Source organism: Cervus canadensis, chromosome 8 (assembly GCF_019320065.1).
Source record: "Cervus canadensis isolate Bull #8, Minnesota chromosome 8, ASM1932006v1, whole genome shotgun sequence".
NCBI classification, from domain to species: Eukaryota; Metazoa; Chordata; class Mammalia; order Artiodactyla; family Cervidae; genus Cervus; species Cervus canadensis.
In genome coordinates, this window is record NC_057393.1 from 34,173,765 (window position 1) to 34,196,981 (window position 23,217).

Genomic DNA, 23,217 nt, shown 5'->3' on the forward strand with positions numbered 1-23,217 from the left:
TTTATTGTGATCCACACATTCAAAGACTTTGGCATAGTCAATAAAGCAGAAATAGGTGTTTTTCTGGAACTCTCTTGTTTTTTTGATGATCCAGCAGATGCTGGCAATTTGATCTCTTGTTCCTCTGCCCTTAGGGAAAGGGTGTATGATAGAGTTCTTCTGTCTTCACTGCATCTAAACTCATCCTTCTTGCTCTGATACCATGCTTGAATTGTCCCTCAGACACACAAGACTTCTAGAAATTGCTTCTCATATGTGGATATCTGCCAAGGTCAGCACTCTCCATATTTTTACCCTGATGGCAGCAAGAGGTAATGGGGCAGTTTCACTCACTCCTTTGCATTGCCAGGCCTTACTGAGGTCTGTTTATTTTCAGGGGCACAGGTGACTCCACAGTTCCCACTGATGCATTTTATTTATGGATAGATCTTTAAATGGTTGTTGTTAAAGTGGGGAGAGAAAGGAGGAACATTTTAAGTCATAGTGCTGCTGACATCTCTCATCCTCTGTCTTTTCTGATTACTTATACCTGTTTTCTTACTTCTTTTTTGATGGTTTCCCTAGGGCTCCCCTAGTGGTTCAGTGGTAAAGAACCCACCTGCCAATGCAGGGGACTTAAGCATGTGGATTCGATCCCTGGATCAGGAAGATCCCCTGGAGGAGGGCATGGCAACCCACTCTAATAGTCTTGCCCAGAGAATCTCATGGACAGAGGAGCCAGGCAAGCTACAGTCCATGCGGTCACAAACAGTCAGACATGACTAAAGTGACAGCCCATGTGCACACATGCTAGAGTTTTCAATATACATTTACAATTAATCCAAGTCCACTTTAAAATAGTCCAATACTGTATTATAGGAAGTACAAGTACCTTGTAACAGAATATGTCTAAGGATTCTGTCCCCTTACTTGTATCATTTTTTTTCATTCATCTCACTTGTCCTAAGATATATTCACAAACTACATTATTGCTATATTTTCAAATAGACTATTCTATTAAATCAATTAAAAATAACAAAAATGAAGTTGTTATGTTACCTCCCATTATACCATGAGAAAATATACAAAAATAAACTCATAATGGATTAAAGATATAAATGTAAGAATGGGACCATAAAACTCCTAAAATGGGGGTGGTGTCCTAAGATGGCAGAGGAATAGGACAGGGAGACCATTTTCTCCCCCACAAATTCATCAAAAGATCATTTGAATGCTGAGCAAATTCCACAAAACAACTTCTGAATGCTGGCAGAGGACACCAGACAGCCAGAAAGGCAGCCCATTCTCTTTGAAAGAAGGTAGGACAAAATATAAAAGACAAAAAGGTAGACAAAAGAGTTAGGGACAGAGACCCATCCTGGGAGGGGATTTGTGAAGGAGGAGGTTTCCAAACACCAGGAAACCCTCTCACTGGCGGGTCTGTGGGGAGTTTTGGAATCTCAGCAGGCAACATAACTGGGAGAAAAAAAAAAAAACCCACAGAATACATACCTAACCACAACTCCCAGTGGAAAAGTAGCCCAGACGCTCGCATCCACCACCAGCAAGCAGGGCTGAACAGGGAGGTGCGGGTCACATGCCTAGGGTAAGGATCAGGCCTGAATGCCCTGAGGACAATCTGAGGGAGCTAACATGAGATAGCAAACCAAACTGTAGGATTGCAGAGAGAGGGGAAAAAAAGAGAGAGAGAGAGAACTTATTGTGAAAAGCTCAGCCTGGCCTGCTCACAGAACAAAGGATTGAGCGAATACCAAAGGAGAGCTAGCCAGCTGCGGACCAGCCCATCCCCCCACTGGTGACAGCCAGAGCTGGAAGGCGAGGGGCAATCTCAGCCCGAGATGGCCAAATTGCAAACCAATTTGGATCTTCCTGGGATCTTAGACCGTTGACACCTGCCAGGAGGGTCACAGCCTGAGATCAGCTCACCAGAGGAGACACACAGCACACCTGAAATGGCGCTCTGGTGTACCCAGGATACCAAGTGGCCGGGACTAGGGGGGTGATTAAGATGCACAGCCCACCTGGGACAGTGCGTTTGCCAAGCACCTGGTCACCTGAGCAGCTCGGAACTGGGAAGGGCACAAAATGCAGGCCCAACCGAGTCTGTGCTTTGTGGAGTACCTGAGAACCTGGATCTGAGCATCTTAGACCTGGGAAGTTCATGAAACCCAGGGCCTGCTTTGGACAGTTCCCCTGCAGAGCAACCTGGAGCCTGAGCAGTGTAGACCAGGAAAGCACAGACCCCAAGAGCTGGGCAAGCCCAGTGTGGTTCATACACTGCAAGCACTGCCCACACATGCCAGTGATATTTGTTTGCAGTGTTGCTCCCTCCTCACAGTACAACTGAATAAATGAGGCTAAATAAGTGACCTCCCCGCCCCCTTGTGTTAGAGCTGAAATTATACACTGTAGAGACTTGCAAACAGAGGAAGCCAAAATAAACAAAGAAGAGGGAACCGCTCTGGAAGTGACAGGTACAACAGATTAAAACACTGTAGTTAGCATTGACTAAGCATTGGAAAGGGCCTATAGACCCTGAAAAGAAGCATAAGATGGAACAAGGATCTATCTGAAATTGAACTCACCCTACACTGCCCTCAACAGCTCCAGAGAAATTACTAGATGTATTTTATTATTATCAATTTTAATTGCCTTATTTTTGGCTCTTTATTGTTCCTTTAGTTTTCATTTTTATAACTTACTATTACCTTGCAAAAAAAGACCCTATTTTAAAGCATACTTCATATATATTATTTTTATAATTTTTGTGATGGATTTTGTTTTGTATTTTTAATATTGTACTTTTGAGAGTCCAACCTCTACTATAGATTTTTAATCTTTGCTTTTTGGTATTTGATATCAATTTTGTACCTTTAAAAATCTACTCTTCAGTACTCATTTTTACTTAAGGGTGTGATTACAGGCTTGATTGCTCTCTCCCCTTTTGATTCTCCTTTTTCTCCCCCAGGTCACCTCTACCTGCTCCCTCTCACTTCTCTTCTCTACTTAACTCTGTGAATCTCTCTGTGTGTTTTGGGCTGTGGAGAATACTTAGGGAAATGATTACTGGCAGGATTGGTCACTCCCCTTTTGACTCCCACTCTTCTCCTCCTGGCCACCTCTATCTACCGCCTCCCTTTTCTCTTCTCTATGTAACTCCAGGAACCTCTCTGAGTGTTCCAGACTGTGCAGAACACATAGGGATTGATTATTGGCTAGATAGCTGTCTCCCTTTTTGACTCCCCCTCTTCTCCTCCTGGTCATCTCTATCTCCCTCCTCCCTCTTCTCTTCTCCATGTAACCCTGCGAACCTCTCTGGTGTCCCTCACTATAGAGAATCTTTTCACCATTAACCGAGATGTTTTATCATCTGTGCTGTATGGATGAAGTCTTGAGGCTACTGTAAGAATAAGATGGAAAGCCAGAGGCAGGAGGCTTAAATCCAAAACTTGAGAACACCAGAAAACTCCTGATTCCAGGGAACATTAATCGAAAAAGCTCATCCAAAAGCCTCCCTACCTACACTGAAATCAAGCTCCACCCAAGAGCCAATAAGTTCTAGAGCAAGACATACCAAATGAATTCCCCCGAAACACAGGAACATAACCCTGAGCATTAAAATACAGGTGGCCGAAAGTCAAACCAAGCCCATAGACACCTCAGAACTCATTACTGGACATTTCATTGACCTCCAGAGAGAAGGGATCCAGCTCCACCCACCAGAACACTGACGCAAGCTTCCCTAAGCAGGAAATCTTGACAAGCCACTCGTCCAACCCCGTCCACAGGGAGCAACCTCCACAATAAAGAGGAACCACAAACTTCCAGCATACAGAAAGGTCACCCCAAACATAGCAATCTAAACAAGATGAAAAGGCAGAGAAATATCCAGTCGGTAAAGGAACAAGATAAATGCCCACCAAGCCAAACAAAAGAGGAGGAGATAGGGAGTCTACCTGAGAAAGAATTCAGGATAATGATAGTAAAAATGATCCAAAATCTTGGGGAAAAAATGGAGTCCTGTGACAAGTCTGGAGACAAGAATTGAGAAGATGAAAGGCATGTTTAACAAGGACTGAGGAGAAATTAAAAAAGAGTCAATCCATAATTAATAATGCAATAACTGAGATCAAAAGCACTCTGGAGGGAACCAACAGTAGAATAAGTGAGGCAGAAGACAGGATAAGTGAGGTGGAGATAGAATGGTGGAAATAAATGAAGCAGAGAGGAAAAAAGAAAAAAAGGATTAAAAGAAATGAAGACAACCTTAGAGACCTCTGGGACAATGTCAAATGCCCAAACACTCGAATCATAGGAGTCCCAGAAGAAGAAGACAAAAAGAAAGGCCATGAGAAAATACTTGGGGAGGTAATAGTTGAAAACTTCCCTAAAATGGGGAAGGAAATAGCCACCCAAGTCCAAGAAACCCAGAGAGTCCCAAACAGGATAAACTCAAGGCAAAACACCCCAAGACACATATTAATCAAATTAACAAAGATTAAACAAAAAGAGCAAATATTAAAAGCACCAAAGGAAAAGCAACAAATAACTCACAAGGGGATTCCCATAAGATTAACAGCTGATCTTTCAATAGGAACTCTTCAGGCCAGAAGGGAATGGCAGGACATACTTAAAGTGATAAAAGAGAAAAACCTACAACCCAGATTACTATACCCAGCAGGGATCTCATTCCAATATGAAGGAAAAATCAAAAGCTTTACAGACAAGCAAAAGCTGAGAGGATTCAGCACCACCAAACCAGCTCTCCAACAAATGCTAAAGGATCTTCTCTAGACAGGAAACACAGGAAAGGTGTATAAACTTGAACCCCAAACAACAAAGTAAATGACAATAGGATCACACTTATCAATAGTTACCTTAAATGTAAATGGTTTGAATGCCCCAACCAAAAGACAAAGACTGACTGAATGGATACAAAAACAAGACCCCTATATATGCTGTCTACAACAGACCCACCTCGAAACAAGCGACACATACAGACTGAAAGTGAAGGGCTGGAAAAAGATATTCCATGCAAAAAGAGACCAAAAGAAAGCAGGAGTAGCAATACTCATATCAGATAAAATAGACTTTATAACAAAGGCTGTGAAAAGAGACAAAGAAGGACACTACATAATGATCAAAGGATCAATCCAAGAAGAAGCTATAACAATTATAAATATATATGTACCCAGCATAGGAGCTCCACAATAAATAAGGCAAATGGTAACAGGTACAAAAGGGGAAATTAACAGTAACACAATAATAGGGGGAGATTTGAATATCCCACTCACACCTATGGATAGATCAACTAAACAGAAAATTAGCAAGGAATCACAAACTTTAAATGATACAATGGGCCAGTTAGACCTAATTGACATCTATAAGACATTTCACCCCAAAACAATGAATTTCACCTTTTACTCAAGTACACATGGAACCTTCTCCAGGATAGATCACATCCTAGGCCATAAATCTAGCCTTGGTAAATTCAAAAAAATTGAAATCATTCCAAGCATCTTTTCTGATCGCAATGCACTAAGATTAGCTGTCAACGACAGGAAAAAAGCTACTAAAAATAAAAATATATGGAGACTAAACAACACACTTCTGAATAACCAAAAAATCACAGAAGAAACCAAAATATGCAAAGAAACGAGTGAAAATGAAAACACACAACCCCAAACCTAAGAGATTCAGTAAAAGCAGTGCTAAGGGCAAGGTTCATAGCAATACACGCTCACCTCAAGAAACAAGAGAAAAATAAAGTCAATATCCTAGCTTTACACCAAAAGCAACTAGAAAAAGAAGAAATGAAGAACCCCAGAAGGAAAGAAGTCATAAAAATTAGGACAGAAACAAATGAAAAAGAAAAAAGGAGACGATAACAAAAATCAAGAAAACTAAAAGCTCGTTCTTTAAGAAGATAAATAAAATAAACAAATCATTCAGTTCAGTTTAGTTCAGTTGCTCAGTCATGTCTTTGCAATCCCATGGACTGCAGCACACCAGGCCTCCCTGTCCATCACCAGTTCCTGGAGTTTACACAAACTCATGTCCATAGATTATTTGATGCCATCCAACCATCTCATGTTCTGTCATCCCATTCTCCTCCAGCCTTCAATCTTTCCCAGCATCAGGGTCTTTTCCAGTGAGTCAGTTCTTCATGTCAGGTGGCCAAAGTTTGGAGTTTTGGCTTCAACGTCAGTCATTCAATGAACTCTCAGGACTGATCTCCTTTAGGATGAACTGGTTGGATCTCTTTGCAGTCCAAGGGACTCTCAAGTGTCTTCTCCAACACCACAGTTCAAAAGCATCAATTCTTTGGCACCCAGCTTTCTCTATAGTCCAACTCTCACATCCATAAATGACTACTGGAAATACCATAGGCTTTACTACATGGAGCTTTTTGGCAAAGTAATGTCTCTGCTTTTTAATATGCTGTCTAGGTTGGTCATAACTTTCCTTCCAGGGAGTAAACATCTTTTAATTTCACAGTCAAAATCTGCAGTGATTTTGGAGCCCCCCAAAATTAAAGCCAGCCACTGTTCCCACTGTTTTCCCGTCTATTTGAAATGAAGTGATGGAACCAGATGCAATGATCTTAGTTTTTTGAATGTTGAGCTTTAAGTCAACTTTTTCACTCTCCTCTTTCACCTTCATCAGAGGCTCTTTAGTTTTTCTTCACTTTCTGCCATAAAGGTGGTGTCATCTGCATATCTGAGGTTATTGATATTTCTCCTGGCAATCTTGATTTCAGCTTGTGCTTCATCCAGTCCAGAATTTCTCATGATGTACTCTGCATATAATTTAAATAAGCAGAGACACAATTTACAGCCTTGATGTACTCTTTTCCTGATTTGGAACCAGTCTATTGTTCCATGTCCAGTTCTAACTATTGCTTCTTGATCTGCATGCAGATTTGTCAGGAGGCAGGTCTGGTGGTCTGGTATTCCCATCTCTTGAATAATTTCCCACAGTTTGTTGTGATCCACACAGTCAAAGGCTTTGGCATAGTCAGAAGTAGATGATTTTCTGAAGCTTTCTTGCTTTTTTGATGATCCAACTGATGTTGGCAATTTGATCTCTAGTTCCTCTACATTTTCTAAATCCAGCTTGAACATCTGGAAGTTCACAGGTGACATACTGTTGAAGCCTGGCTTGGAGAATTTTGAACATCACGTTCCTGTTGCTGCTGCTACTAAGTCACTTCAGTTGTGTCTAACTCTGTGCAACCCCATAGACAGCAGCCCATCAGGCTCTGCCATCCCTGGGATTCTCCAGGCAAGAACACTGGAGTGGGTTGCCATTTCCTGCTCCAATGCATGAAAGTGAAAAGTGAAAGTGAAGTCGTTCAGTCATGTTCAACTCTTAGCAATCCCATGGACTGCAGCCTACCAGGCTCCTCTGTCCAAGGGATTTTCCAGGCAAGAGTACTGGAGAGTGTTGCCATTGCCTTCTCCAATTATTTTTCTAGTGTGACATGAGTGCATTTGTGCGCAGTTTGAATATTCTTTGGCATTGCCTTTCTTTGGGATTGGAATGAACACTGACCTCTTCCAGTACTGTGGCCAAGGCTGAGTTTTCCAAATTTTCTGGCATATTGGGTGCAGCACTTTCACAGCATCATCTTTCAGGATTTGAAATAGCTCAATTGGGATTCTATCACCTCCACTAGCTTTGTTCATAGTGATGCTTCCTAAGGCCCACTTGACCTCACATTGCAGGATGTCTGGCTCTAGGTGAATGATCACCATCATGATTATCTGGGTCATGAAGATCTTTTTTGTATAGTTCTTCTGTGTATTCTTGCCACCTCTTCTTCATATCTTCTGCTTCTGTTAGGTCCATACCATTTCTGTCCTTTATTGTGCCTATCTTTACATGAAAAGTTTCTTTGGTATCTCTAAGTTTCTTGAGTTTTATTAGGAATATACATAGCAGAAATAGCTCTGCATTTATACACACAAGACTTCTTTTTAAATTTTGTATGGAATATCCCCTGGAGAAGGGACTGACTACCCCCTCCAGTATTCTTATCTGGAGAATTCCATGGATAGAGGAGCCTAATGGGCTGTGGTCCTTGGAGTGGCAAAGAGTCAGACACTACTGAGTGATTAACATTTTCACATAGTACTATGCACATAGATCGACCCAACATTTTATTTACAAAAGTAGTGGCCAATACAGATGTTACAGAGTATGAAGAAGAGAACATATATTTCTGCAGTGAAATTGCACAATGAATGAGGAGAGGTCAGAGCAGGCACTCTCAGAAAAGATGATAGAAAGCAGATGAATGATGCTGCAAATGAGAGGGAGTTGAAGACATCACCAAAGGAGCCAGATGATCTAACATTCTTCACACAGGAATGAAACAGAGCTGGTAAGGAGGTGGCACAGAAAATAACCCATTGACAACTGGGGTGGTGTCAATGTCCTTTGGATCAACCACAGATATCAAGGTAAATTTTTGTAAAATTGTGGTCAGGAATAAAAAGAGCTCCATGCAGGCCAGGCCCTCATTGACATTTTAGGAATCAGTGAACTAAAATGGACCTGAATGTGTGAATTTAATTCAGATGACCATTATATCTACTATTGCAGGCAAGAATCCCTTAGAAGAATTAGAGTAACCTTCATAGTCATTCCCATAAGTGAGATGTTAACCTCCTCTCTCCTTCAGATCAGAAATGAAATAAAGATGAAAAAAAGATATTAATCCAGATAGCAGGATAATATATATAGCAATCACAATTAACCAGAGACAGATTTTTCAAAATGATACTAAAATTAGCAAGGTTGCTACATATAAGCATATCAAAATGATAAAATCAATTGTATTTCCATATTCCAGATAAAAAATGGAAAAGTCATTAAAAAATTATAACAACAACAATAACTGTTATGCCCGATGTCCGAATCCCCCAGCGGGAAGAGAGAAGGCCTCCAAGACAATGCAACTCGCAGAAAGGGAAGTTTATTACTGACTCAAGCCAGGACCCTCCGCCCGCAACCAACGCAGTGGTGTGAGTCAGAGAGCCCCGAGCCCAAGCTGTTACACAAATTTATAGGATGAGAAGCGGATTGGTTACAGGTTTGCAAAGCAATTTCATTGGTCAATACTTTCACGTGCATGGGACTTTCCTGGGGGTTTTCGCCTCGTTCCTAATTTCCTAATTGGCAACCAGCGGTCAGTATTAAGTGAAAGCTAATTGGTCCTAATTGGCTAATTGGTTGTATCCAGGTGGCCTGATAATCTTACCAAGTAGGAAGGCCTACTCCTAATCTAAGCTGCATTACTTCTGCTCGCCTTACATTCCCCCCTGTCTGTTGTTCAAGTAGAGGAATCTTCCTCTTTTCCATCCTGGGCCACTGACACTATAAGCGGACCCAAGAGGGTGGAAATTAAGGTAGTCAGCCAGGAGGAGTGTTTGAAACCAAGACTCAAACCATCTCTGCTGGGCTTCCCGTTCTCTCTTTCAGCTCGGAGGGAGGAAAGCCCTTGGCCTTGCAGAGATAGTGAAGCTTGGCTAAATTCCCCCCATATCTGAGGTACTTGGCCCTGGAGATTGCACCATACTCAGGGCTACCAAATCTTTGTTTCTTTTTCCTGTTCTTCCGGTGTGGCTTGCCGCACGTGATTGCAGTGAACCCAGGGTCCAATCCCGTCGACCTTGACAGCAGTAGGAGTGGTAAGGAGAACAACATAAGGGCCTTTCCATCTAGGTTACCCAAACCCAATCACCTGGGCCAATATCCTCGTGTATCTCTCGAATCAATTTCCAAACATGGTTATGTACTTTACTTAATGCCATCAGAGTTTGCTGGAATTGTCCCAAAGTAGGGGGTGGCAGGCATTTTCCTTTAAAAATAGGACACACAGGAGGGGGTCTTCCATACAGAATCTCAAAAGGGCAGCTTATAAGGGGTGTTACATGCCTGAAAGAGTGCGAAGGGAAGGAGGGTCACCCAGTCTCCGCCAGTCTCTATTGCCAACTTTGTCAAAGTTTCGTTTAGGGTCCGATTCATTGTCTCAACCTGTCCTGAGCTCTGGGGATTATATTCCATTTTGTCCCCAGAGCTTGGGCCAGCCCTTGTACAATCTGGCTCACAAAGGCAGGTCCGTTATCAGAGCCCATAGTCACCAGCAGCCCTTACCTAAGCACTATCTCCTCTAAGATCTTTTTAGCAACCACTATTGTTGTCTCTCCCTTAGCGGGGAAGGCTTCCACCCACCCTGAGAAGGTATCTACCAGAACCAACAGATCCTGGTCTTACATCAGTGCTTTCATTTATCTACTGAGAGTCTTCTTCAGAAATCTATCTCCCAGTGTTGCCCTGGCTCTTCCCCTCAGTACCTCGTTCCCGTGTGCTGCTTTTTCCCTGTCCTCATCAGCTGGCACACTATGCAAGCCTGGATTATCTCTCGTCCAGTTGTATTTTCAACACGCAGATTCAGTCCGTCATTTATCTACTGAGTGTCTTCTTCAGAGACTAGGAGGGCGAGGGAGCCTGAAGTAGACCTTCACAGAATCATAGATAGTGCAGTCAGAGTGCCGATCATGATGATTCGGGCAAAGAGTCCCTTCCATACACCTCTAAATCCAAGTCTCTTGAGGACCTGAGAGGCACTGCTACCCTTCTCTTTATGCAACACAGCAAAGCAGGCAAACTTCATCATGGTGTATGGTATCTGTTTAAATTCGAACCTTAGCAGCTTCCATAGGAGCCAGAGCAAGGTCAGCAAAGAATTCAGCACTGGCAGAGGCAGCCAAATCTAGAGGAACAACAGCAGTGTGTGTCAGACCACAACTTAAGACCTCACCAAAGCCACACAGTGCATAAAACTTCACGGAGCCATATCTATTGCGGCCGCTCCCGCTTTCCTTTGCCCATCTTTAGGCAGGGCAAGGGCTGGGGAGCAGAAGGACCTCTGGGTGGCAAGTCCGATATTCATAGATGTCCTCACTCAGAGCCTCTTGAACCTCTGTGGGATTACCGGTTGGCCTTCCCCCTTGGTCCACTCAAAGGCAAATATCTCCTGGCTCTGGGCCGCCAGGGGTAGGCTGTGTTCAAATTGAACACAGTGTACCAAGTGTACTCAGGCAGCAAACTGCTCAGGAGGGTATACGGGTTAGAGACAGTGGGGTGTATGTCACTCACCGTTTGTTGACTTCTTGCAGGTAATCCATCCCCCCTGGCTTCTTCACCAGCAGTAAGGGGGTGTTCCAAGGGGATTGACACCACTTGAGAATTCCGGCATCCATGAGACGTCGAATGTGGGGAGTGATCCTCCACCGAGCTTCCTGGCTCATGGGGTACTATCTCACCCTCACAGGAGTTGCCTAGGCCTTTAGCTTGATGATGACCGGATGTCTGTTTGGCCAGTCCCATCCCTGCCGTTTCAGCCCAGGCCAACAGGTATTTATTCATCTCTTAAGGCTAGGGATAAGATATGTATTGGCTGTCCAAGTCCATCCATGACTGTCATTCTCCCAGCTCTGTAGGCTTAACTGAATAAAACCCAATGGCCTCTCCTTTCTTCCACAGAATCTTAGCATAATCAGTACTGCTATGACACAGGAATGGGATCTCATTTCTCTCCATTTCCTGCTTTAACCACTCTCTCCCCAAGAGTTCTCACCTGCTTAAGCTCCTCTCTAGAAGGGGCAGATGTTTTCACAATATCATCAATAGCCCACCACTGATCAGCAAGGTAAAGTGCCACAGCTGTGAGTAATCTTCAGCAGAGTTTTCCAGTTCCTCATGACTGCAATTCTACTTTTCGTTACCCAGGACTTGGGGAGGGGTGCCGAGTCTTGACTCCCCTAGTCACTGTCTTCCCCTGCATATAGAACTCGAGTTCCAGGGGAGATTCTCTCTCTCTGGGCCATACCTCTCCTCAGGTCCCTCTTAGGGCACTCATTTTTCCAGTGTCCCTGTTCTCTGCAGTAGGCACACTGATCTTTCTTTAGGGCCTGCCTTTTTGGTTTCTGTTTTTCTCCCGTCCAGGGGTCTCGAGGTTCCCTCAATTCTGTTCTGGCTTTTATCCCTGCAAAAAGAATCTGGGCTAGCTCCCTCTGGTTCTTCTGCTTTTCCCTCATTCTATATTCTCCATCTTCCTTCCTGATCTTCTCAGCTAATTCCCTTTCCTCCCGTCTAATTCGTTCTTCCCTTTCTTCTGGGGTCTCCCTATTATTAAATACCCTTTCAGCTACTTTCAATAAATCCTGTATCGTCTGTTCTCCCAATCCCTCTATCTTTTGTAATTTCTTCCTAATATCTGGGGCTGCCTGATTTACAAACGCTAACAGGACTGCAGTGCGTGACTCCTCAGCCTGGGGGTCCATAGGTGTATATTGCCTGAAAGCTTCCATCAGCCTCTCTAGGAAGGCTGCCGGGCTCTCAGTGGGCTCTTGCCTTACTAAATTTACCTTTGCCAAATTTGTTGGCTTTCTTGCTGTGGCCCGCAGGGCAGCCATCAGAGTCTGGCGATACACTCGGAGACGCTCCCTACCTTCTGCTCGCTCAAAATCCCAGTTAGGCCGCAACAGAGGAAACCCCTCGTCCACGAGCTGAGGCTGGGCGGTTGGCCTCCCATCGACCCCCGGGACCCGTTTCCGTGCCTCTGCCAGAATTCGCTCCCATTCTTCTGTGGTGAAGAGCACCTGCAACAGCTGCTGACAATCGTCCCAGGTGGGGTTGTGAGTGAACAAAATGGAATCTAAGAGGTCAATGAGGCCTTGGGGTTTCTCTGAGAAAGGAGGGTTTTGGGTCTTCCAATTGTACAGGTCACTCGTGGAAAAGGGCCAGTACTGATAGGTTCGCTGTCCATCCGGGTTAGCTGGTCCCACTCGGACGGGGAGCGCCTGAACAGTGGATGAAGGTAACTCTGGGTCCCCAGGATCTTGCCCACCCCTATCTCCCCTAGTTCTCCCCCGGGTCCCCAGTGCAGGTCCCCCCTCATGGTCGGTTCCTGTTGGCCCTCTTAATCCTCTCGGTTCACCCGTAGGAGCTTCTCTCCTCGGAGGGATTTGCAAGGAGGGCTCATATGGCGGAGGCCTCATCTCCGTTTCTAGGTCTATCAGGTTTGGGCAAGATGATTCCTGAAAGACTAGTTTTGGGTCCTCTTTCTTTTTTGTTTTCTCTGGGGGGGTCTTCATCACCAGGACCTGTGACTTAGAAGAGCTAGGAGGTTGAACGAAAGGTTTCAACCACCTAGGCGGATCTTCCACTAGATCCTGCCAAACCATGACATAGGGGACCTGATCCAGATGGCCCCAGGGATCCGGAGCCATAACCTTCTCCTTCACAGCCTGTATGATGGACGGTTGAAAGGTGCCTTCTGGAGGCCATCCAACCTGGAAGGCGGGCCACTCTGCAGAGCAAAAGGTTATTAATTTACTTTTCTTGACTAGAAAAGACAAATCATGGGCCCTGGCCCTGACATCCGAAAAATGGTCAGTCATGAGCGAAAGTGGGGTAGATTCCCCTTGACCCATGGTAAATGGTAACTGTTTATCTTGCTAGGGGCAGGCACCCTAGGGGTTTCTAGCTTCTTCCATGACCCCCTTATCCTCTCACGGGAGTCTTCAAGTGGTAGGTGCCCTAATGGCCTTTAAGTGCCTGACCCGCGCCCACACAAAGAATTTTAAAGGAGAGTTTCACCCGGTCGGGCTCTAGTTACTGAGACTCACTTATAGTAGGGCCTTCAGAGTCCGCCAGAGTGTAGCCCTGGCTGGGACTCATCAATTGCCCCCACAACCGCTCGCCTGTTCACTGAAACTCCTGAAAAGAGTAGGAACGAGACCAGAGACAATGCCGGCACACACACAAACACGGACAAACACGGAGAGCCGAAGACAAACACACGGACAGACAAACGTCGGCTGACAACACAGTGCTGGGTTTTTGGGCCCCCTGACCAGACTCGGGATCAGGAGAGGAACTCTCCTTCCCACAGAGCCGGCTGCCTTCCAGCGCGCTCACTGGCCTCGGCCTTATGCCAGCTGGAGAAAGCTTTCTCCTGTGCCAGATACCTTCCTGCTTTACAGCAGGGCCCCGGAATTACTCTGGACTTCCTGTGCCAGATACCTTCCTGCTTCACAGCAGGGCCCCGGAATTACTCTGGACTTCCTGTGCCAGATACCTTCCTGCTTTACAGCGGGGCCCTGGAATTACTCTGGACTTCCTGTCCTGCCTGAGACAATGCCAGCACACACACAAACACTGAGAGCTAAAGACAAACACACGGACAGCTGACAACACAGCGCTGGGTTTTCGGGCCCCCTGAGTTTTCCTGAGCACCGGTGCTATTATCTATCCTTCCCCTCTGTCCTGGAAGTGTTCTCTTCCCCCGGTAAAGGGATCCTGGACAAACCCCCAAATGTTATGCTCGATGTCCGAATCCCCGAGTGGGAAGAGAGATGGCCTCCAAGACAATGCAACTCGCAGGAAGGGAAGTTTATTACTGACTCGAGCCAGGACTCTCTGCCCGCAACCAACGCAGTGGTGCGAGTCAGAGAGCCCCAAGCCCAAGCTGTTACACAAATTTATAGGGTGAGAAGCGGATTGGTTACACGTTTGCAAAGCAATTTCATTGGTCAATACTTTCACGTGCATGGGACTTTCCTGGGGGTTTCTGCCTCATTCCTAATTTCCTAACTGGCAACCAGCGGTCAGTATTAAGTGAAAGCTAATTGGTCCTAATTGGCTAATTGGTTGTATCCAGGTGGCCTGATAATCTTACCAAGTAGGAAGGCCTACTCCTAATCTAAGCTGCGTTACTTCTGCTCGCCTTACATAACTACCTTGGGAAAACTAAAAACAAAAAAACATGCAAAACAATGTCTGAAAAAATTATTGAAAAAAGTTAAAGAAAGCCCTTTAAAATAGGGAGACTATATCACATTCATTAATTGAAAGATTCAATGTGTCACGATGTTGTGTGTGTGTGTGTGTGTGTGAGTCACTCAGTTGTGTCCGACTCTGTGACCTCATGGACTGTAGCCTGCCAGGCTTCTCTGTCCATGGGATTCTCCAGGCAAGAATACTGGAGAGGGTTGTCATTCCTTTTTCCAGGGGAGCATCCTGTCTCATGGATCGAATCTAGGTATCCCACATTGTGGGCAGATTCTTTACCAGCTTAGCCAACATGGACTCCCTTAATGATATTAAATATTTCCAAATTGATTTAAAATGGCACCCGATAAAAAAGTCCAGCAGAGTGTTTTGACAAATTGATACTAACATTCATTTGGAAATGTGGACAGCAATGGTTAGTCAAACAATATAAAAGAAACAAAAAATGTAGAAGTCTTGCACTGCTACCTGTCAAATCTGTTATAAAGCTTTACAGACTAAACTGGAAACAACACAAAACCCATGAGGCCACCACACATATGATTATTTTTACTTCTCTCACCTTGTGTTCATCGAAGTTTGTACCCATACTGTGTAAATAAGAACTTCAAGACCACTAAGGTCACTATAAGAGAAAGCAATCTTACCTTGGGGATGAGGTAGTTTCTGAATTTAATGTCATGGGTCACTGCATGGGGCAGGTTGGTGGGGATATCAAGTCAATATATCTCTGGATCTCATGGACCACAGCATCCACGTAAGGCATGTGGCTTCTGTCCTGTATGCAGGAGCTCCGGTGTCTGCCAATCATACAGTCAATCTCTTCCTGGACCTTAGCTGATAAGAGGTAAGTAAGAATGATGGAGAAAGAGGAAAATGCACACCACATTTCCATACCAAATCAGATATGTGAGGCATTATGAAGGTGTCCCAGCATCATATATACATAAACTATATGCCCAGAATGCATCTAATATAGAGAGATAATGGCCATAATACACATATGTTTGTCACATAAGTCTCTTACAAACAAGGCTTAAGATACATCTGTACATACCTATATATTAGCATACATGATAAAACAAAGAGAAATGATGAAATGTTTCAAATATAAACAGAACATAAAGTCAAGAAATTATAGCCCTTGAAGAAAAAACAAGAATTGTATATTAATTTTATATCAAAACAATATGGGTTAAAAAGTTAAATTATAATATATCTGTTTTGTGTTGTGTATTATGTGTGTGCAATTTGCAATGGTACTCACTTCATCCTCCAATTACCAAATGCCACCACTTTCAGCATTTTAGCAGTTTCTTTTAGAAATTCACGTCCTGTTTCTAAATAATGATTCTCTGTCTTTATTTCTTATTTACAATTTTTTAAAAACTGTCTGATTTATTGGTATAAGAGTAGAGAATTTATATCTCCATCCCCACCTCATACAAAATATACACACGCAAATCCCCTTAGTCCAATTCCCTGATATATTTACACCACGAATTTTGACTGTTAGAATATTCATTTTAACATCATTCTGACTAAATAAATGGCCCCAGTAAAACAATTAAGATTATACTTCATATTTGGTACTTTCTTGGACCTAAACAATTCATCAGTTCAGTTCAGTTCAGTCACTCAGTCGTGTCCAACACTGCGACCCCATGAATCGCAGCATGCCAGGCCTCCCTGTCCATCACCAACTCCCTGAGTTTACTCAAACTCATGTCCATGGAGCCAGTGATGTCATCCCGCCATCTCATCCTCTGTCATCCCCTTCTCCTCCTGCCCCCAACCCCTCCCAGCGTCAGGGTCTTTTCCAATGAGTCAACTCTTCGCATGAGGTGGCCAAAGTATTGGAGTTCAGCTTCAGCATCAGTCCTTCCAATGAACACCCCAGGACTGATCTCCTTTAGGATGGACTGCTTGGATCTCCTTGCAGTCCAAGGGACTCTCAAGAGTCTTCTCCAAGACCACAATTCAAAAGCATCAATTCTTCCGCGCTCAGCTTTCTTCACAGTCCAACTCTCACATCCATACATGACCACTGGAAAAACCATAACCTTGACTAGACAGACCTTTGTTGGCAAAGTAATGTCTCTGCTTTTTAATATGCTGTCTAGGTTGGTCATAACTTTCCTTCCAAGGAGTAAGCATCTTTTAATTTCATGGCTGCAGTCACCATCTGCAGTGATTTTGGAGCCCCAAAAAATAAAGTCTGACACTGTTTCCACTGTTTCCCCATCTATTTGCCATGAAGTGATGGGACCGGATGCCATGATGTTAGTTTTCTGAATGTTGAATTTTAAGCCAACTTTTTCACTCTCCTCTTTCACTTTCATCAAGAGGCTTTTTAGTCTCTCTTCACTTTCTCCCATAAGGGTGGTGTCATCTGCATATCTGAAGTTATTGATATTTCTCCCAGCAATCTTGATTCCAGCTTGTCCTTCTTCCAGCCCAGCGTTTCTCATGATGTACTCTGCATATAAGTTAAATAAGCAGGGTGACAATATACAGCCTTGATGTACTCCTTTCCCTATTTGGAAACAGTCTATTCTTTCATGTCCAGATCTAAACTGTTGCTTCCTGATCTGCATACAGGTTTCTCAAGAGGCAGGTCAGGTGGTCTGGTATTCCCATCTCTTTCATGATTTTCCACAGTTTATTGTGATCCAACAATAATAAACCAATTCATAATACTCTGTATTTTGAATAATACTCTGTATTTTGATTTAGGATTATTTCCAAATATGTTTCAAACTCCGAATAAGTATCTTATTATTTAGAAGCCACACATATACTTTATCACCTCTCTTTTGCTCTTGGTGTATCCCCTCATCCCTGCTTTATCCATCTAATCCATTTAGAAAAGGATATTTTCCAGGCCTGCTCTCTAGCAACAGCTTGACACTTTCATTCTCTTTCATGAGGTTCCTATATTCCTGGAGCCCATGACTTCCTCTGACATGATTTCAGGCATTTGGATGAGAAAAGGGAGTGAGTAAAATGTTTTGTCAAACATACAGGTGTGAAAATAACTTTTAAAAAACAAATACCCAGTTTGATCATTGCTCTTAAATTGTGACACTGTTGTGATCTCTGCTCTTTTATCTATGATCTGCTACATCTCTCTGAAAGTTTTTGTGATTTTCTCTTTTATCCTGGTTCTGATATCTCACAATCCAGTGACTTGGGGTGGATGTTTTTATTTCATTCACTCTGTGAGACATGTTAACAGAATTTTCTGTCTACATGGCAAAACTTGGAAGACTTTTCTCCAGAGTCTTCACTCTCTGGAGTTTTCCTCTGGCTGCTGAATTTCAGGAAGCAGGATGGAGAAAGGAACTAAGAATCTCTGAATTTAAGAAGTGGATTCTTCCCTAAAGTTTCCTCTATGCTGTGACCTCAGTCTTTTCTCCTGTCTCTTCCCAGTGTCCTGAGTGTAGGGCCTCTTAGATTCCTCTCTCATCCTATTGGAGAAATAAAGTTACCTGATGAAAGGAGTTATCAAAGAGTCGTGGCTGGGAGAGCTACCTTTATCGGCCTATGTCTCCCTCTATCCGTTTTGAAATGAAGTACTTCCAAATATAGAACCTTACAGGACTCTAAGAATATAAATGACTTCCTCATTATACAGCCCCCTCTTCTGACATTTAGGCTATTAACTTCATCCTCTCTACTGACTTCATTATCACCTCTCAATATGCTCTCTGTGTTTCAGAAATTTGTTGAATATTTGTTAGCTGCTTCCTGATCTCCTCTTCTCCAACTTTAAAAGGTTAATTCTCACATGTTATTGGTTATAATCATTTTAGTGGTATTCTGACACTAAACAAGATGAAATGTATTTCTAAACAGCTATGCATAACCACAAGCCTTTAAAGTTAATTTCTAACAATAAGTCCTTTGTGAAAGATAAAATTACTGACCCCTCAAATGTGTATTTTGGCAATAACCATTTTTCTGGAAAGAAACTTATGGAATAATACAATTCCTTTATATACATATCTTATGCCAATTTCTTGTGAATCCAACTTGTTAGAGAACTTCCTAGACTATGGAAATTATATTAGGCAACCTCACTAAATTTCTACAATTTCCAATTATGCTTCAATAAGGAGAGTTACCATTTTCCCATCCCTGGCTCTCTTTTTTTGATTTTTGGGCACACCCTGCAGCATGTGGGGCATCAGTTCCCTGAACAGGAATTGATCCCATACCCCTGCATTGGGAGACAGAGTCATAAGCACTAGATCATGTGGGAATTCTGCCCATCTGGGCTTTAGAACACTACATTTTTACAGTGAGGGGACATCAGAGTGTCTTTCCATAATAAAACTAGTATGCAGCTCCAAGACGATTCATGCTGGCCATGGCTGCTACACATGACTTCATGAAATCCAGATACTGCTGTGTTGATGTTCCTTTTATTCAGTGTCTTCACTCCCCTCTGTCATCCTCCTGTATTATATAAAGATGCCGCCATTACCACCTGCTCATTAAATCTGAAAAAATTAAGCTGCTCAAACAGAGACTTAAATAATTCTCTGAGAGAAACAAAGTGGAATACATTAAAGCATGTTTCTATCATCTCTACTGAAGTTACCCTGCCCACCACTTATCATACCTGTGACCTCTGGGTGCTTCAGCAGCAGGAGGAGCCCATATCTCAGAGTGGTGTTTGTCATCTCTGTCCCAGCTCCAAACAAATCAGATACAGTGATCATCAAGTTTTCAACAGTAAACTCCAATTCTTGACTGTGTTTTTCGTAGGAATGATTTGATAAAACTGTTTGACAACCTAATTTACCAGAATTGCAGTTAATCCAAAATAGCTCATAGTGTTTTAAAGTTAAAGAAAGTGAAAGCGAGAGTCGCTTAGTTGTGTTTGACTCCTTGCTACCCCATGGAATATACATACAGTCCATGGAATTCTTCAGGCCAGAAAACTGAAGTGGATAGCCTTTCACTTCTCCACTCATTGCAGGTGGATGCCTTACCAGCTGAGCCACAAGGGAAGCCCTTTAAAGTTAAAGCAACATATAAACACAAGGTGCATTTATAGGAAAAAAAAATTGTTGTTGTTTTTAGTCACTAAGTCATGTTTGACTCTTTGCAACCCCATGGACTATAGCTCACCAGACTCCTCTATCCGTGGTATATCCCAGGCACGAATACCGGAGCAGGTTGCCAATTTCTTCTCCAGGGGATTTTCCCAACCCAGGATCAAACCCTTGTCTCCTGCATTGGCAGGCAGATTCTTTACCACTCAGCCACTAGGGAAGCTCAAGAAAAAACTACTGTACAGTAAAACAAAACTACTGGAGATCTGTTGACTCAGACATCATTTTCTCCTATCTTATTCCTCACTTGCCTAAAAAGTTGCACTCATCAACCTCTTTTGCATTTAGGTAGGCTATGCAGCTTAGTTTTTGCCAGTAAGATATAAGTAGAAGGTACTTTCTCTTCCTGTTACTCAAAACAAGTATTTGACAGAATGAGAGTGAAAGGATGGAAAAAGATACTCCATACAAATGGAAATCAAAAGAAAACTGGAGTAGCAATACTCATATTAGACCAAATGGACTTTAAAATAAAGACTGGAACTTCCCTGGTGGTCCATTCGCTAACACTTCACACTCCCAATGCAGGTGCCTTGGCTCAATCTCTGGTCAGGGAACTAGATCTCATATGCTGCAACTAAGAGTTCGTATGCCACAACAAAAGATCTCACATGCCACAAGAAAGATCGAAGATCACTTGTGCCAAAACTAAGACCTGGGGCAGCCAAACAAACAAAAAACATAAACTAAGACTGTTACAAGACACAAGGACGGATATTACACAATGATCACTGGATCAAACCAGGAAGATCTAACAATTGTAAACATATAAGAACCCAACATAGGAGAGCCTCAATATATAAGGCAAATGATAATAGCCATAAAAGGGGAATTCGACAGTAACACAATAATATTGGGGGACTTTAACACTCCATTTACAGCAATGGACAGATTATCCAGACAGAAATTTAAGAAGGAAACACAAGCTTTAAATGACCCATTAGACCAGATAGACTTAATTGATATTTATAGGATAATCCATCCAAAGGCAACAGTATACACTTTCTTCTTAAAAGCACATAGAACATTCTGCAGGATAGATCACACCTTGGGTCACAAATCAAGACTCAGTAAATCTAAGAAAACTGAAATCATATCAAACATCTTTTCTGACCACAAGTTTATGAAATCAGAAATCAATCACAGGAAAAACTGGAAAAAACACAAACACATGGAGACTAAGCAATATAATAATACCAAATAACCAATACATAACTGAAGAAATAAAAGAGGAAATTAAAAAAATGCCTGGAGACAAATGACCTCAAAAAATGACAATTCAAAATCTATGGAATACAACAAATCAGTTCTAAGAGGGGAGTTTATAGCAATACAGTCTTACCTCAACAAACATGAAAAATCACAAATAAACAACCTATCTTTACACCTAAAGTAACTAAAGAAAGAAGAACAAGCAAAAATGAAAATTAGTAGAAGGAAAGAAATCATAAATTAGAGCAGAAATAAATGAAATAGAGGTAAATAAAATAATAACAAAGACCAATGAAACCAAAGCTGATTATTTGAGAAGATAAACAAAATTGATAAACCTTTAGACAAACTTATCAAGAAAAAAAACAAGAAAAAACTCAAATCAATAAAGTTATGAATAAAAAGATAAATTACACAGGACCCCATAGAAACAGAAAAAGGATCAGAATGACTACTATCAGAAATTGTATGTCAATAAAATGGACAGCCTAGAAATGGACAAATATTTAGAAAAGCACAACCTTCCAAGACTGAACCAGGAAGAAATAGAAAATATGAACAGATCAACACAAGTACTGAAATTGAAACTGTGTCTAAGAATCTTCTAACAGACAAAAGTACAGCACCAGATGGCTTCACAGCTGAATTCTATCAAACATTCAGAGAAGAGTTAACATCTACCCTTCTGAAATTCTTCCAAAAAATTTCAGAGGAAGGAACACTCTCAAGTTCATTCTATGAGGCCACCATTGTCCCGACATCAAAACCACAGGAAGATAACATACAAAAAAAAAAAAAAATTATTGGCCAATATCACTGATGAACATAGACACAAAAATTCTCAATTTTTTTTTTTTTTTACCAGCAAACTGAATCCAACTCATTAAGAGGATCATATACCTTGCATGATCAAATGGGGTTTATCCCAGGGATGCAAGGATTCTTCAGTATACACATATCAATCAATGTGATGCATCATATTAAAAAAATGAAGAATAAAAACCATACGATCATATCAATAGATGCAGAAAAGATTTTGAAAAAATTCATTACCCTTTGGTGATTAAAAACTCTCCAAAAAGTTGACATAGAGGGAACCTACTTCAACAGAATAAAAGCTATACATGACAAATCCACAGCAAATATCATTCTCAATGGTGAAAAATGGAAAGCATTTTCTCTAAGACCAGGAACAAGATAAGGATGTCCACTCTTGGCACTAGTATTCAACATAGTTTTAGAAGTTCTAGCCAGGACAATCAGAGAAGACAAAGAAATAAAAGAAATCCAAACTGGAAAAGAAGTAAAACTGTCATTGTTTGCAGATGACATGATACTATACATAGAAAATCCTAAAGATCTTTCCAGAAAACTACTGAGGCTCATCAATGAATGTGGTATAGTTGCAGGATACAAAATTAATATGCAGAAATATCCTGCATTCCTATACACTAACAACAAAAGATCAGAAAGAGAAATCAAGGAACAAATCTCATTTACCATCACATCAAAAAGAATAAAATACCTAGGAATAAACCTACCCTAGGAGGCAAAAGACCTGTACTCAGAAAACTATAAGATACTGATGAAATAAATCAAAGATGACACAAACAGATGGAAAAAGTATACCATGATTGTGGATTGGGAGAATCAATATTATGAAAATTACTTTACTGCCCAAAGCAATCTACAATTCAATGCAACTCCTACCAAGTTAACAAGGCATTTTTCACAGAATCAGAACAAAATTTTGCAATTTGTATGGAAACACAAAAGACCCCACATAGCCAATGCAACCTTGAGAAAGAACAACAGAGCTGGAAGAGTCAAGCACGCTGACCTCAGGCTATACTACAAAGTTACAGTAATCAAGACACTATAGTACTGGTACAAAAACAGAAATATATATATATATATATATATATATATATATATATATATATAATATTAAATAGATATAGATATAGATAGATATAGATATATCAATGGAATAGGGTAGAAAGTCCAAAAATAAACC

At 42.0% G+C, this 23,217-nt stretch overlaps 1 pseudogene; it reads right to left on the minus strand.

Annotated features, from left to right (window-relative positions):
• Positions 1-10,700: 10,700 nt before the first annotated feature.
• LOC122446775 overlaps positions 10,701-23,217 on the minus strand; it is a 72,369-nt pseudogene continuing 59,852 nt past the window's right edge.